Source organism: Stenella coeruleoalba, assembly GCF_951394435.1.
Source record: "Stenella coeruleoalba genome assembly, chromosome: 3".
Taxonomy (NCBI): Eukaryota; Metazoa; Chordata; class Mammalia; order Artiodactyla; family Delphinidae; genus Stenella; species Stenella coeruleoalba.
This window is the reverse complement of record NC_137148.1, coordinates 151,764,409-151,780,834: the sequence shown is the minus strand read 5'-3', so window position 1 is coordinate 151,780,834 and position 16,426 is coordinate 151,764,409. Positions and strand designations below refer to the sequence as shown.

General features: G+C 45.8%; 1 protein-coding gene and 1 long non-coding RNA gene across 6 annotated transcripts in view; one reads left to right on the top strand and one right to left on the bottom strand.

Moving 5' to 3' along the window:
* The window catches only part of LOC307185055, a 35,491-nt gene extending 24,780 nt beyond the window's left edge, over positions 1-10,711 (bottom strand). For 3 of the 5 annotated variants that reach the window (XR_013827866.1, XR_013827867.1, XR_013827868.1), the window contains exons 1-3: positions 7,562-10,711; positions 2,945-3,026; positions 894-1,107 (exon numbers count right to left, since the gene is read on the bottom strand). This is a non-coding gene — a long non-coding RNA (uncharacterized lncRNA). The remainder of the gene's footprint in view (positions 1-893; positions 1,108-2,944; positions 3,027-7,561) is intronic. The other 2 variants (XR_013827869.1, XR_013827870.1) reach the window with 2 other exon arrangements.
* The window catches only part of LOC307185050 (uncharacterized protein), a 266,990-nt gene that overhangs the window by 225,760 nt on the left and 24,804 nt on the right, over positions 1-16,426 (top strand). The window lies entirely within an intron of this gene.

Genomic DNA, 16,426 nt, shown 5'->3' with positions numbered 1-16,426 from the left:
TGTCAGTACATGACGGAAATGAGTTCAAATCCAGCCTGTCTGACTTGTTCTTAATCACTAAGGTATGAAATTAAGCATGTTGCCCTTTGCCTGATTCTCCTTCTGAGGCCTGAATATTTCACTTAGCTGAGTGCCGAAGAGAGAAAATTCTCTCTCCTTGACCCAACTTGGCATCAATATCCAACTCCCCTTCTCAAAACGGGTTGCTTCAACGAGCAGCAATGAATGCCGCGTCGTGGACCAGTCACCTTGATGACTAAGAGTCAGACACTAGGGAAAGAAAATGCTCTGTGACAAACCTACCCTTGTACAGAAACAAGACAGAAATGGGGGGACAGGGCAGAAGATAATGGAATAAGGCATAGGAAAAATAGCACCTGGCATCGTGACAGTAATAGTAATAATAGTATTAGTAGTAGTAATAGTAATAATAATAGACCTTACTATGCTCTAGGCATTGTATTAAGTGCTTGGTGTAAGTGACTTCATTTTAACATTGAAAACAAGTCTATGAGGATGAAATATTATTAACATCATTTTATAGGCAGGAGTATTGAGGTTCAGGTAATCAGGTAAATTGCCCAAGCTCATATGGTTAGCAAGTGGAAAGCAGAGATTTGAACCAGCACCTACACTCCTAACCATTATGCTATAACCATTATGCTGAAGACACAAGAATTCCAATGGTCTTTCCCCATAACCCACTCCTGCACTCCAGACTTAAATAGTCCAAGATCAAGAGAGAGCAAGCTTGGAGTTGCCACTCTTCAGTGAGTGTCAATCATTTCAAAACAGTGTATTTGCTAACAAGATGCAGTTCCTGTGATAATCTTCTCAACCAGCTATCAAGAAACAGGAAGCAAAGATTCAAGTAACAGGATGTTCTTACTTACGAGGAAGGTGGGACAGCATAGTTGACACTGGGCTTAACTGTTCTGGAAAACGTGGTCCCAGTAGGCATACACGCTGGTACATTTTCCCCACCTACCAAATACAAAAGAAGTATTTCATTCCATGTTGCTCTTCAAAGTTCCACCTCATTCGTGCCTGTCATTCATCCTCTGGCCTCTTCCTGTCTCCATTTCGGTACAGAAAGGTGCTGAGTCTCTGCTCTCGGATACAAAAAGGGTGTGTTAGGAGAGGGAGCCATGGTACCTCGATGTCTTTTTCTTTCATCTTAATTCTATTATGCCAACTCCACTGAACTTAATTAGAGTGAATACAGAATTACACAATTACCCTCTGTTCTATTCTTCAGATGTTATATTTTGATAAAATTTACGACATACTGCTCTCCCCTTGAACACCAGATGAACACTAGAAATGGATGTGTGTTGACATAAAATCTGTTATAATTACAATTAAAGTATAGCTTACATAATGTTAGTGTTAACATAAAATTATAGATGTGTAGAGACAACGTGGTCATGCATTTTTTAGTGTAAGTACATGCTTAGACCAATATCTGTTAGCGGAATGAAGATGGAAGAGAATTTTGGTTAAGCCACAAAGGCTGTTTAAGGACTTGCAGATAGCTAAGGGGAACTCAAAGACCAGTAAGATAATATTTCCCCTGCCATGTTTGCAATTGCAAAGTGAAGGGAAGATGTGAAAGTAAGTACCCCTATGGAAATTACAAGACAAGTACATTTTTTTCCTTGAGTACCTGGGTAAATGCTTAAATTCTAATGTATATCAGTGATGCAAATTTTCAACTGAGTTTGATAAATCATAAAATAATAATTATACATATATGTATATAAAACTGCATGGAACTAGGCAGTTCAGAATTACTTCTAATTAAAGAGGTACCCTATGACAACTAACTTAAACCTTACAAAATATGGTTCCAAGTACCCTATCAGAGTGAAAAGCAGGAGACTGAAAGGTTTATTGTAAATGTTTGTAGTCATGGTGTCTTAACTAAAACTACTGTGTCACAAATACTATTAAAATAATTGTGACATTTTATTCACTTTTACTGCAAACAACAAAAGAAACTATAGGTATTTTTTCATTTCAGGTAATTATTTTAGCTAACAGTTATTAAATGTTTTGAGAAGACAGAGTGCTAATTGCATTACTTCATTTTATCTTTAAAATAGCGCTTCCATGTAATTATTCTTAATATCTCCATGGTATTAAAGTGTATCTCTAGTTTAGACCTTTCTTCAGAACTGCAGACTTGTGTATCCAACTGTGTACTCAGCACCTCTACTTGGATGTCACAAAAACATCTCAAATCTTATACCTCCAAAACTGGTCTTTAATCCCCCAAACATGCTCTACCCCAAACTTTTTCCATCTTAGGTGACAGTAACCACACCTTTCCAGTTCCCCAGGCCCTAAATCTCGAATTCACCCTTGACCCCCTCTTCCTTTCCATTCTTGCATTCAATCTACCACGAAATGCTGTCACAACCTTCCCAATGTGCCACTTCTGAGAATTACCAGCCACTAGCAGCCTGGTGCAGGCCACCAACATAGACCTCGAGGATCCTGTAGTCGCCTCCTGAGATTCTCCCTGACTCCACTCTCTCCCCACATCCTCAAGACCACAGATAGAGCTATGCTTTTCAAACAAGAGACAGTTCATGCCACACCTCGGCTAAAATCCTGTCCCTGGCTGCCTACGTTTAGAGTAAAAGACACAATGCATGTGATGGCCTCCCAGGACTTACCCAATCCATCCCGTCACATATCCGACCTCCAGCCCTCCTGCTGTCTCTTCCTCCCCACTGACTAAGTCAGCCAGGGTGGTCTCCTTGATATTCCTCCAAGCTGCCTGGCATATTTCTGCCTTAGAGTTTTGGGACTGGTTATTCTTGCTCCCAGGGAGTGGTCTCCCCATCATACATTCTGACAACTCCCTCACTTCAAGTCTTTGCTCAAATGTCAACTTATAAAATCCACCCTGACTACCCTATTTAAAATCAGAACCTACCTGTACACGCCTCCAGCACTCCCAACGCAAGCCTCTTCAGTGAGCTTCACATCCTTTTCCTTATCCCGTAGCGCCCATCAACCTGTGACAAAGCATAGAATTTATTTATAACATCCGTTTCCACACGAGAGTGTAAGGAGGGAGAAAGCATGCAAGAAGGAGCACGCAGGCAAAGGCTCTTGTCTAATTTATTCATTGATACGTCCAAGCATAGAGAACAGGAAGATGCTTGATAAATAGTCCTGGAAAAGATACAGATGAGGAAACTAGTAGTAAAGCTCAGAAAGTTTAAGTAACTTCCTCAAGGTTTTAGAGCTAGAAGAGGGTCACAGTAGAATTCACACTTGGGGATGTCTAACTTCAAATCTCTTAGCCTCTCTGCTACCTTTTTTTTTTTTTTTTTTTCTTCGCGGTACGCGGGCCTCTCACTGTTGCAGCCTCTCCCGTTGCGGAGCACAGGCTCCGGAGGCGCAGGCTCAGCAGCCATGGCTCACGGGCCCAGCCGCTCTGCGGCATGTGGGATCTTCCCGGACCGGGGCACGAACCCGTGTCCCCTGCATCGGCAGGCGGACTCTCAACCACTGCGCCACCAGGGAAGCCCCTCTCTGCTATCTTAAGTCCATGCAATTCAGGATTTGTTTTAATCAGTGCCATGGAAATTCTCACTCCACTGAATAGGATCACTAAAGTGTTCTCTGTCTAGATCTATATATATATTTTCCATTTAAACAAAGGAAACAGAAGAGGGGAATTCATCATGGGTTACTGCGGTAATTTTACAGCAATTTTAGCAATAATGACATTTAAGTAATAGTGATATTTAGTGATAGCATAATAATAATAAAATAATAGCTCTTAAATGTATTGAAGACGAATCGCATGCTAAACTCGGTGCTAAAGTATTTCCATGTACATTTTGTGCAAAATCCTTATGAATATTCTATCAGATGAGCTTGATGTGTAACTCCACCAGGCATACTTCTCTTATTCCGCTTTCAAAGATAAGGAAATTGATGAGAAGTGTGGTAACCGTTTGATCAAGATGAGACTGGTAATAAGTTGTGAGTATGAATTTAAATTCAGGTCTAACTCCAGAATTTGATTCTCAATCCATACATGAAAATTCTGATAATTCCTTTGATAAGAGTATGTTTTCTCCTGGAAAACATCCCCCATTATGTCTGCCTGTGCTCATACCTTCAGAACACAGTCAAGTTTAAAACATGATAAAAATGTTTAAATAGTGCGCTTTAATAAATGGAAATATCTTCATCTCAACAATAACACAAAAAGCCAGGCTGAGCCCTTTGAAGTGGCTCTCTTCCATCCAGAACAAGAGAAGGAATCAACAGCTGCAGAGTAAAGAAAGCATGAAACCCAGAGATGGAGGATTCTGTAAATGACCAATTACAAGACTATTAAGCCGCACTTTCATAGCAAGAGGCAAAATATTCCATTAAACTGAAAATTCTTCTACCCCTCACTCCAAGGCCCACACAAACATTAATGTTGCATTTATTAGGATGTATTTCCTGTGCTCTATCAACTTGACTTTCAACAACTGTATTAATACAGTCCTTTCGCTTTGCACATATATCTGAATGATGGATTCCATTACTGGAGTTTTGTAGAAAGAGTGGAGGGAATGAAGTAAAGTTTGGGAAGAGCCATCATAATCCATAATGATGGGCACTGAATCAGGACAAGAAGAAACCTCTCTTCTCACTTATTTGAATGAAAATTCTACTATATATTTATTGCCTCTGTACAGGGCCATGTGTTGAATAATGGAAAACAAGCATCTTTCATTTGGAGGTAGGATTTGTGTGCTCAAGTTTCGATGGGCCTGCAGAATTAATCTTGTTTTAGAAATGAAATAAAATGTAATTTCTTACTGTAAGTAGATGTGGTTAAGCAACTGGCAACTCTGATGTCTTTAAATCACTGCAGTTTCGGGGTAGGCAAATCTATAATTATTTCAAGCCCTTCTTTATTGGTGCAACAATTGAGCAGTGTACATAGTGGTCAACAACCTGGGCATTGTCAGACGACTCTAAGTTTGAATCTAGACTTTGCCACTCACCAGCTATGTGACTTTCAGCTATGAGAATCACTTTCTTCAGCTTTACAGTGTGGATTATTATATGCCCTTTGCAGAACTACTGTAAGAACTAAATGTATATGGGCACAGTGGCTCATAGTAAGGGCTCAAATTAGTATTGTGGTCACTACTAGTAGTATTGAAAAGAAATTAGAACTTCTATTCTCATAAAGTGGGATATGTGTCCCTTTATCATTGTAATTTCATATCATTTTACTTTTGACTTTATAATTTAATAGCTTGATCCAAGAAACATTTAGCAGTAAATATAATTGAAAAAAGGTTACTTGTCAAACATGAAATACTGTAGTATCAAGTGTGCTGGCACAATACTCTTCTCAGATAATTAACCTGTAAAAATATGTTATTGTCTTCTTTTTAATTAAGCACATCGAACATATATATTTACTGTGCCAATTGGCGAAAGGTCCATTAATTCATCAGTCTAACTATATGTTGCATAAATGTCTTCTAAACATAATCGTATATGTATTTTATTTGTTGGGAAAATGTGTTTGAGATTGTTCTTTTCTGCCTATTTAAAGTAAAAGAGGGTGAGAAGTAGAGTTAGGCTTAATGTACTTTGTACTCTATTATGCCATGAAAATGCTTCTGTGCCCTGGAGACAACAACAAACGATTTGCTTTAATGACAAGAATCAAGTATGTTCTAAAGCTTCCAGGTAGGAGGCATATAGGTTGCAGTTTATATCAGAAGTCTTTGCTCTCTCTCTCAGCTGCGTCTAGATGGGAAAGATGTGGTCACAAATGCTTCAAGGTGATACAGTAAATGTTGCAAAGAGGGGGGTAGGAGGCAGAGTTTTGAATATCTCAAACCTGAGCTAGAAGGATTTTATTTAAAGAAAATAGCGGATATGATTTTTCACTTACGGAATGCCAGTCAGCAAACCTGACATTAATGTAGGAAATTAGCTCTTTTAGCTATGATGCTTTCAAATGCACATGGCTGAAAACAAATTCAAAATAGTCAAAGGAAATTTAAAAACAAAAACCAAACAACAACAACCACCTCAACAAACAAGTACTAGAAATTCAGGGATGCAGCCATATTCAGATACAGTTGGATCTGGACGTTCCAGAGTATCAGCAGGGTTCCAGCTCTCTCTCCATCCCTCAGCGCTGCTTACCTCTGCAAGACTTTATTTTACAGAAAGTCTCTCCTTGTGCTGGATGGTCACTGGGAGTCCCAGAGTCATATCTCCCCAGCTTAGAAATTCCAGAGAGAAAAGACAATTCTTCCATTTTGCTCTGAGAGAAAAGTCCTGGAGAGCAGTCTGATAGACTTAGCCGAGGTCAGACGCCTACCCATGAGCCAATCACCTGCTTTACTGGAGTTCAGTCCCTGGGCGACTCATCCCCGGGGCCCCTGAGGAGGCAGGATGGCATTATCTGGCAGTTCTCCAAGAAAAGCCTGCTGTTTTTTTGTAAGATGAAAGGGGAGAGGACATGGAAAATGAAACCTGTATCTGCTTCTGTAAAATCCACAGAATCTTACTCCCTGTCCTGTGTCGATGACCATGCAGTAAGCTGACCCAGGAGGTCATTTTTCCCACAACAGTCTTTATATATATGACTAAGGAACACACTGGTAAAAGAATATGGGAGAAAGTCTGAGTATGACAAGTCAGCTAGACTGATATTAACTAAAAAACCTGTGTGAAAATATCCTTAAAAAGTTGCCCCCAACTCACTCAAAGTCCAAAGTTGGAGCCTGAAATACAATGTCATGGAGTTTGGATAAGAACAGGTTTTCTCCAAGCTGAACTATGACACAGAGATTAGCGACTTCGAGAAACTATACTTTTCCAAAGAAAAAACATCACATGAGAAAAATGAGGCCTAGAAAAAATAAATGACTTAAGGTAACATAGCTAATTAATGGCAGGACTGAGACTAGAGTATATACTTTGTGTAACTGGCTATGGTTTTTTTGTTTGTTTGTTTGTTTTGTTATCACTTCAAAACGAGACAAACTTAAAGAAAGGAAACACAACCAAAACTCAGTGGTTGGAAAAGAGATGGATGTGAACGCCCACTTGTTTCTTACGTATAAAGTTACCCCTCGCAGTGTTTTGGAGGAGAAAACGCTGGCTCTTCCCAACGTTGGTTATATACACAAAGATTCCAAAGACAAGACAAGTGCTTTGCAAACAAAGTAACTAGAACCAGCTCAGGCTTCCCCGCGCCGGGTCCTACGTTCCACGGTCAGAACCACCAACTGTATCCCCCCGGGGAACAAGGTGATTCAGAAAAGCTGGCGTCTGCAGAGAAGGGAGAACACTTAGCCGGGAAGAGAGGAGAAAACTTGCTCAGCTTCTTGCTGGGGTCTGAAACGATCCCAACACAGTCCTTAAACCCCTCAGGTTTCCCCAATCAAGCACCCTCGCCTCCAACCTGGGCCACCCCAGATCTGACTATCAGACGACAGAAGTCTGCGGACGCACGAAGAGCTGACCACCCCACGAGAGGAACCTACGCGCGGCCGCGCCCACTCACCCGCCGCTCCCCGGGAGACGGGAGACGAGCCCGGGGTCCAAGTCCTGGGCGTGGCTGACTCACCCCTCTCCGGGCCCAGCTCCAGCTCACCTCGGCGCGGCCCGCCTGGGCGCCGCCATCTTGACCACGAAGGGGGCCTCGCGCCGGAGGCCCCTGAGAGGGCGCCCTGAGCGGAGCCGGAGCGCCGGGGAGCCCCAGGTCGGCGCCATACGTCCCCCGCACGCTCGCGCAGCGTCCACGCGCGACGAGAGTCCCTCACGCAGCCCCCGACCCAGGCTTCCGCGGACCCGGCGCCCCGCGCAGCCCGCACCGCGGCTCAGGCGGCGCCGAGGGCGGCCCGGGCGGAAGAGCGGGCGGGGGGCACGCGCTCGGTAACCTGGCAACGCGGAGCAACCCGGCGTCTCTGGCGAACCCCAGCCTTCCACCGCGAGGAAGCACGGACCCGTGCACCCGCCGTCCAGCCCTCGCCGCCGCTCGGTCGCTTCGCCCGCTGCTGCCCGCTGGCTATGGTCTTTTCAATCCATGATACAACGTCTATATGTAACGAATCTGTTAAACCCTAAATGTTTATGATATTCAAGTAATCCAGTATCTGAATTATTCTTGAAGATAAAACATCCAAAGACTTCTTAATTGTATGGGTATACATACATAAAATACACGTGGAGGTAACTTCAAATATAGTATGTGCCTGTCTCTATTCCTTCCCCCTCCGCTCTTTAAAAAATGCCCCTTTAAAAATTGCCCACTCACCATCTGTTAGGTAAATTTGCTGAAACACAGTAAATGTGGAGACAGAAATTGTTATAGAGACTATTCCAAATGGCACTGACACCTGTATTTATGAAATGTTTAAAAGGGTAAGTTAGAGTTGTTTTTTTAAAAAAAAAAAATCCCACTATAGTAACACCACATCATCCTAGGTGCCCAGTTCTATCCAATTACATAAGATGGAGAGAGAGAGAGAGAGAGGAGGAAGAGAAAGAAGAAAGGAAGAAAACCAAGTACTTATGTATAAAATGTTGCTGCCAAAGTTTGAGATTATACTCAAGCATCAATGAACAGAAGGAAAACACTCACAAATTTACGAATGTATTTCATTTATGGTATGAGGGACACAGGTTTAGATTTGCAACACGCTCCCACAAGGGTCAAATTGACCACTTTTTTCTATCTAGTTGCTCTTGAGAGAACAAAGCAATTGAAACAGATGCCATTCAGTTCCAAGTCTATAGCTTAGACCATGTCACTGCACATGAAATATTGTTCATTCAGAGTCAGCACACAGCAAGAGTAATTTATACTCTCAGAGTGTTTGCTCTCAAGTCAATAGCAGAGAAGCCTTGAATAAAAACGTTCCCATTACTTTCCATTGTAATAGATCTTACTTATAGCCCATGAAACAGTGGTCAGGGGAGATTTATTCTTTGGCCACCATATTATATAATCTCTCCACTTTAAGCCATCCCCCACTCGGCGATTATTTTTTAAATATGTTACTCGTAGTCAATATTAATTTACATTTAATCTTTCTTAGCATTAGGAGAGTATTATTTTGTACAGGCTCCGAAACAAATCTCCCGAAATTCCTCCCTGATGCTCCCTTCAGGCTGAAAATGCATTGCAGGGTGGCTGCAGTGACTTAATTCTAGTTGGCAGAGCCCTGGCCTCACACTAATTTCATTAGCCTCAAACTCCTGGATTTGAAAGATCCACTGAATATGATTCCTGTCCTCTGACATGTCACTTACTAAGCAGTTCAGTGTGCATACAGAGGAGAGAGAAAGGACTTGCTCAGCTCTGGCCCACCGGCAGGCAGATGAGAATTCCCAGTCAGAGACACTGTTTACATCTGAGTGGTCATTCTTGCCCGGGTCCTCATTTTCAGGAAGGAAGTTCAATCCAGGCTTTGCTGGCAGCTGCAGCATTTGTTACATCCATTGCTAGCTCCTTGTTCCTTCCTGCCCCCCAGTGCTTAGCATCCCCCATTTCAGTCACTAAGTCTTCCTTCCCCCAGCCTAGAAGCTTACCTCACCATAAATTTTTATCTCAAATGATAGGTTTGACACATTCCCCACAGCAACCCACAGGGACTGGGGAAAAGAAAACTCAAATCTCTGGAGAGCTAAGAATTCAACCATTTAGAGGAGTTTCTTTTATACAGGACAGTCTTCATTGAGCTGAACCCTGCAATCCCAGAGAAGATTCACCTACCCGTTCTTTTCCTCTTTCCCTAAAGTGACTGTGTCTTTGAACAAGGGGTCTGTGTTCCACTATTCTCTCTATTCATTTTGCAGGTTTACAGAGGCTGGGAAACTGGGGACTGGACTTACATGCCAGGAGCTTCTAAGATCACACGCAAAAATAAGGCTACTGGAAGAGACTGTTGGAATCTATCTCTGTATATTTGAACATGGGCAGTGGTTAACCAGGATGCTCACACCAAGCTTATATCCAGCTTGCAGCACAAGCCACAAGTTGGTGCATCCCTCCTACTACCAGCCTCTTCTCAATAAATGCAGGTGAAAACTGGGGGCTCTTTTCCCTCAGCTGTTCAATGCAACATGAATAGCTGCAATTTGCAAATTAGAGGAAAATGACAGTGTTTTCTCTGAATGGTTTTGGTCCCAACGCACACTGCTAATGCTGGCATTCCGTTCCTTTCCTTCCCAGCCCAGGGAACGGGGGAACTAAGCATAAGGCAAGCGTTCTCTTTTCTTGCAAGTGCCTCAGATCCACACACCAGAGAAGGAATCAGCTCCCCCTGGAATCTTTTTCAGCAAACACAATCCTTCACCTAGTCTGCAAGCTCTCTCTTGACTTTAAGATTTCACTCTTTTTTCGACAGGCAGGCCCATCTGCAAGCTCCCAAGCTCCAAGTGAAGGCACCAAAATAATTTTTAAAATGTCAAACAGCAAATGTGCCTTCAACCCCCAGAGCTCCAGTAAAAATACTGTGAGTTGCCCCTGTGGTTCTCAGGTGACCTCTGGCCTCATCCTCCCTGCAGCGCTGCCTCCTCAGGTTCTCTAGTTTAAGCTCAGAGGTAAAGGAAGTGCTTCTGGGTTTTGCTTCCAACAACCCAGGCTCTTCCTGACAGCATTACCTCAAAGTGAAGGCTGCCCAGAAGCACTTTTGGCCTTGCAAACATCTAGAGGTGGCATAGTCAACAGGTGCTAGGGATGCTCAGAGGCTCAGAGGGGCCATACCAGGCTGCAGCTTTAGACAGGCACCCCTCCTTCTGGCACAAACACAAACTTCATACCCCTGGGTGCTGATGTAGTGACAGCTTGAATCTCACAAGGAGTCCCCTCCAGAAACCCAACATGCTTCAGGAAAGGCACTTGAGAGGGAGCCGACTTTTTAGCTACGGGGAGCATAAGGGTCAGCCAGAACATCTGGAGAAGGGACTAACTGAGCTTGGGTCCTACCAGGCAGGGAGAGAGCTGTGCATTAGGAAAGGATCACTTCAAGACAGAGATGAACAAAAAACTTGGAGATAGGGGTAGAGAAGGAAAAGAGAGGCAGAAATTGAAAGGGAGAACATAAAAACAGAGAGACAAAAAAAAAAAAAAAGGCAGGGAGAAAGAGACGCAAGGAGAGAGACACACAGGAAGAAAGACAGAGAAACAAGAGAACCCATAGTCACGCAGACCCTGAAACTCAATTTCTTCATCCAGAAGCCATCCATCTATACCCAGGGCGGCACAGGAGCCTCGGGGCCGAGGCTGCGGGAGCAGGCGGTGAGAGAGCACTGCAGCACCGCCCACCGCTCAGCGGGCCCGATCCGCCGTCCTCGCATCTTCCGCCGTCCTCGCATTCTTCCGCCGTTGCCCGCCTGCACCCGGAGCTAGAGGACCGCCCGGCCTTGCTCAGCGCACCCTACTGCCTCCTTCCAGGCGCCTTCTTGTCTGGCTCTGAGAATCGTCCTCAAAACCCAGGACTGGGGTTGGGGGCTGCGTTAGAGAGGTCGTGGGAAAGGATGGGCACAGGGTGGGTGCAGACAAAGCGACTGTGTTTCGCAGTTAGCATGAGCTCACCTCCGGGCTCTGAGCTGGCAGGAGTAGAAAGCTGATCGCCCGGCTCCTGCCAGTGGCCGGATCGCAAAGGCAGTTTAGACGGTGCAAACAACTGCCCAGAGCAAATCACCTGGGGGCACGTCTGCGGGTGGCTTCTCCCCGCTTGAGGACAGTCCCCACGCCTTCCGCCCCATGCCCTCGCAGAGACAGGTTACAGGTCGGGAAATCCAACCCGAGCGAAATGGGCAATTCACGTCCAAATGTAGGTGAAGACCTAGCCTTCGGTTTAAGAACTGCCTCCCTAAGCTCTTCTCGAAATTTTCCAAGGGAGCTGCAGCTTGTCGGGCGGCTTGGGGCAGGGAAGCTGGGGAGTTGAGAAATGCCTAGTTTCTAGGCGTCTTCTCATCTTTCATATTCCTTGCGCCTAAGTGGCTCTCACAGGAGCCCGGCACTTTTACAAGCCTGTTTTGGAACCATATTTCACTCGAATGCAAACCCATTTAAATCATCGCCTTGGTTTTCGGAGACTGTTTCTTGTCAATGGGGCCATAAATCCAGAATGTCAAGCCGGATGGAGTGGAGCGCGGACAGGGGAGAGATGGAAGGGAAATGAATCAAGCAGGGAAAGTACCTCCTCGGGTGAGGTGGGAGGGATTCCGCAGGATCTCCAGGGTGGAAATGAGCGAAGGCTGACCAGACCCCGCACCCCTGGAGTCCAAGCCAGCCTTCAGGATAAAGAGCGCGGGGAGCTACGGCGCGCTCTGCCCCGGAGGGAGCGCCCCCCTACCTGGAAAAGCCTCAGGATGTTGGCTACCATGATGGAGACCGAACTCCCCGAAGCCCCAATCACTCCAACTCCTTTCTCGGGCTTGACGAAAACCGGAGGCTCGCCGTTGGTGCAGCGCACTTCGGAGGTGTCCTTCTGGATGAGCGCCTGGACGAAAGTGAGCGACTGTTCGAGCGCATAAGTGTCCCTGGAACAAGTGTCCAGGATCCGCGCTCCCAGCCTCACGTTGGGCAGCAGGTTGGGATCGCTGTTGATCTGGTCCAGGGCTTAGAGCATCGCTTCCAGCCTGTGGATCCCGTTCTCCCTCTTGATGTCGCCGCAGGGCACTCCGCTGGGACCCTTCGCGTGCACCGGGAACAGCCCCCCGAGGGTGACGTCCCCTTCGATCCGAATGGAGTGCGGGGCGTACATCTCCTGGCCGCGCGCCGCCGCCGCCAGCGCGCACAGAAGCACCTCCAGCACGCAGCAGGGAAACTTCATCAAAGTCAGGGCGCGGAGCAGCTTCCCCAGCTGGACAATGCTGCTCCCGCGGCTGCGGTGGTGGCGGCGGCACTCGAGGGGACGGTGGCGGGCTCGCCGGAGTCCTGGCCCCTTGGGGTGAGCTCCTCCGGGGAAGCCCAGGGTCTCCTGCGGGCGAGGAGGGTAGGGGCGCCCGGGGAAGGGCAGCCGGCGAGGGTGGGGGGTCCCGCGGCGCCTGCCATCTTGGAGCGCCGTGCGCTCTTGGGTTCCCCGGCCAGCGCGCCGCGCTCGAGCTCGCGCTCGGTGGCTTGCAGCTCGAGCTCTCCAACAGCCCAGCACTGGGGAGAGAGCGAGCATGGCTATCGCTTTAAATGCGCGTTCGGCTCCCTCTCCTCCTCCGCCCACTCCCTCCCACCCTCGCTCGCTCTCAGGCTCTCCCCACCCTTCCCAGCGCCCACCCTCCCCACGGTTTTGCATCATCACGCAGGGAGGGGCTGCGTGCTGAGGTAAGGGGGGAGGGAATAGGTGGGCGGCTGTGGAGGGGGGGAGTACCTCCGATTGGGAGTTTCGAGGTCCCCAGGGAATCTGGGGATTGCAGGTCGCAGGCGAAGGCTGAGCTCCTGCTTCGGTCTCACTGTAGAAGCCGCTCGCTCGCCCGCCTGCACCCACACGCACATTCTAGGCACAGGGTGGCATCAGCCCCGGACAGGGCGGTTCTAGCTGGGGCTGACTGCTTCCAACCCTGAGGTCCGGAGCCGGGACTGTCAGCGCCGGGAGAATGCGAGGTAGTCGAAGGTGATGCCGCCAAGCATGAAGGGTAGTAGGGAGACCCCAGTCTGTACTGCTAATTCGTCTGTGCCAGTTTTTCCTAAGAAAAACACACATACACACAGGAGCCTGATTTATGACCTAAAGAACCTTTACGCAGAGACTTCTCCGGGGCCAGGCACTGGGCTAGCCTGTAGGGAAAGACGCCAACAAGAAATGCTGGGAATGGAAATGCATCTTTGGTCTTCAGGGGTTACTGTGGCCGGAGCCGGATGAAGTAACCCTGGTCTCCAGTAAATCTGTGGCGGATTCGCTCCTTTTCTTCCTTTCATCGCAAGAGATGGAACAACTGAGAACTCTGCAGAGCGCACTCTCTTCTCTGGCGCTGACAGGTGTAAGGCTCCCTCCTACCCATTTCCAGAGATGCTTTTGGGCTGATGTCAGGTTTCCTCGGGCAGGAAATAGCAAGAAAGAGGTGGCAGTAGGAGGAGCAGACAGAAATCTCCCCATCGATCCAGTGATCCATTCTTTTTTTTTTTTTCTGGCTGAAGATTTGGGGGGTTTGGGGAGTGGAACCAGGATGCCAGAGCAGGTTGTAGTGCAGTTAGGAAGCTGTTTTTCAAAGGTGTCCCCTCCTGCAGGTCCAGCCCAAACTTGGCCCATTAAAGCAACAAGTGGCCCTAGTTCCTACACAAGGAAGGGCAATGTATCTGCCCTTGGTGCCCACGTGTACTGCTTATGGTGGTCTCTACTCTTGCTGAGCCTTTCTGTTGGAGGACAGCGAAACTGTCTTATACAGAATTGAGGGCGCAGAGAAAACCAAAACAAGACTATACTTTCTGTTGTAATGTTAGTGTACTAAAGAAAAATGTCCTTGCACATAAACAAAACAACACACACACACACACCTAAAAAGTCAGAAGTTGGGAAGTTGGTTGTCTCTTCCACCAACCACCTGTCTGACCTTGGCACTTCTGTTCCTGTGCCTGAGTTTTACTTTGCCCATCTGTAAAATGATGAAATTGAATTGAATGTTTTACAGGTTAACTTTTAACTTTCAAATCCTCTGTTGAAATAGGTCATGCACCTTGGGCCATGGTGTTCTTTTTAGACCAATATCCTTTGTTGCTTTATGTGTAGGGCACCCGTTTTTTGATACCCAAAAAACACTCCAAACATTTCCTGGTACAGAGGATTTTATTTTCTTTCTTCTTGACCACCCATTTATCTTCCTTCTAGGGAGAGTCCAGTCCATCATTTTCTTTTCAGACATGCCCCTCCTCCAGGTTTCAATAGTTAAGGTTTGAGGAGGAAAAAAACCTTCTGGCTACAGTGTTCAAGGAAGGGAATAGAGGCTAACAAGAGTTATGCAGGGCTAATCCCTGGACTTCTGCTGGAGTAACGAGGTTGATGACATAGGGTTACCACTGTCCAATAGACAATCCGTGCCGGAGTTAAAAGAAAAAGGAGCCTCCTTCCTCTAAATGCTTTATGTATATCTTTTGGACAACGTTACACTATTTGATTTTGTAAAAACATACCATTTTACTGCCATCTTCAAGAAAAGTGATGTAAAAACTATGCGAAGCTACCCCTGTATACAATGTGATCATCAATCCCTCATAGATGTGATGCCCTGCTATATAAGTGCACACCTTGTGCAACCTTATGCTGTGATGCGCCCGCCCCTTCCAGCCAGCCCTGGAGCTGCGAGGGTATAAGCCCGCAGCTGTGCCAGAAGCTCCCACATAAACAGGGAAATATTTGAATCCCATAATGAGAACTACCAGAGAGGAGAAAAGGCAGAGAGAAGAAGGGGTGGGGAAGAGAGAAAGGGACCTGGTTAGAACATGTGAACTCCTGGATCCACATGTGCCTGAAAGATTGCCTCTTTTTTTTCAGTTATATAGTATTTTATTTCTGTTGTTTGAAGTCAAAATATCCTCTTGTAACTCACCTATTCTGCTATTCAATACATTGGATCAAAAAGGCTGGAACAAGTGAAATAGATATCCTGGTAAGGCAGCATTAGCTAATTTGGAAAGGGGGAAAGAAGCAAAGCAATAGAAAGGCATCCTTGGGAACACAAATACTGTGATCCTAGTATTTAGGCATCAGTACCTGAGGCTATATTTGATAGAGACTGTATCCTTATTTAGTTTTTAATTTAAGGCTATTTAGTAGGCACTTGGTGCCAAAAAATATATTTGAAGAGCTGTGTTACAAGTAATAACACTTGATTTTTCACCTGCCCATGTGAAGATCTATGTTCTCCTCTTCCATTTCCAGGTCACAGCTTGCAATTGCTCAACAAATAGTTCTTGGCTGACTGTTGAATGTTGCCTTATTCTGTGTTCTCTCTTTGCTCTACTCATTCTCCCCAAACGTCTGGCAGCAATCATTATCTTCTTTTTGTTGCAGTCATCTGTGTGCATGTTTTATTTCCCTTGCTAAGCTGGAAGATCCTTGAGGGTAAGGGGCTAGGTATTATTTACCTTTTTAGCTCGGACAATGTTCAGAATGGTGTTTTGTACCTAAGAAGCACTCATGTGTTGAATGAATCAGAATTGGTTTGCCATTCCCCACTGCCTTTATCTCACAATAACAGAAACATAAAGTGGGCAGAGCAGAACCGACGGCAAATAAATTGTCCTCTTAGTCACAGAATGCAGTTTCTAGAACTTAAAGAATAATTAGTAGATTTTGAAATAATTTTGTTTTACAAAAATTTCATAAGATTGAAATACTCTAACCTTCAAGCTCTCGATCAACTCTAAAGGAGGGCTTTAATTGGCTCTTCCTGAGTCAAGTGTTTATTCCTGGGCCGATAACTG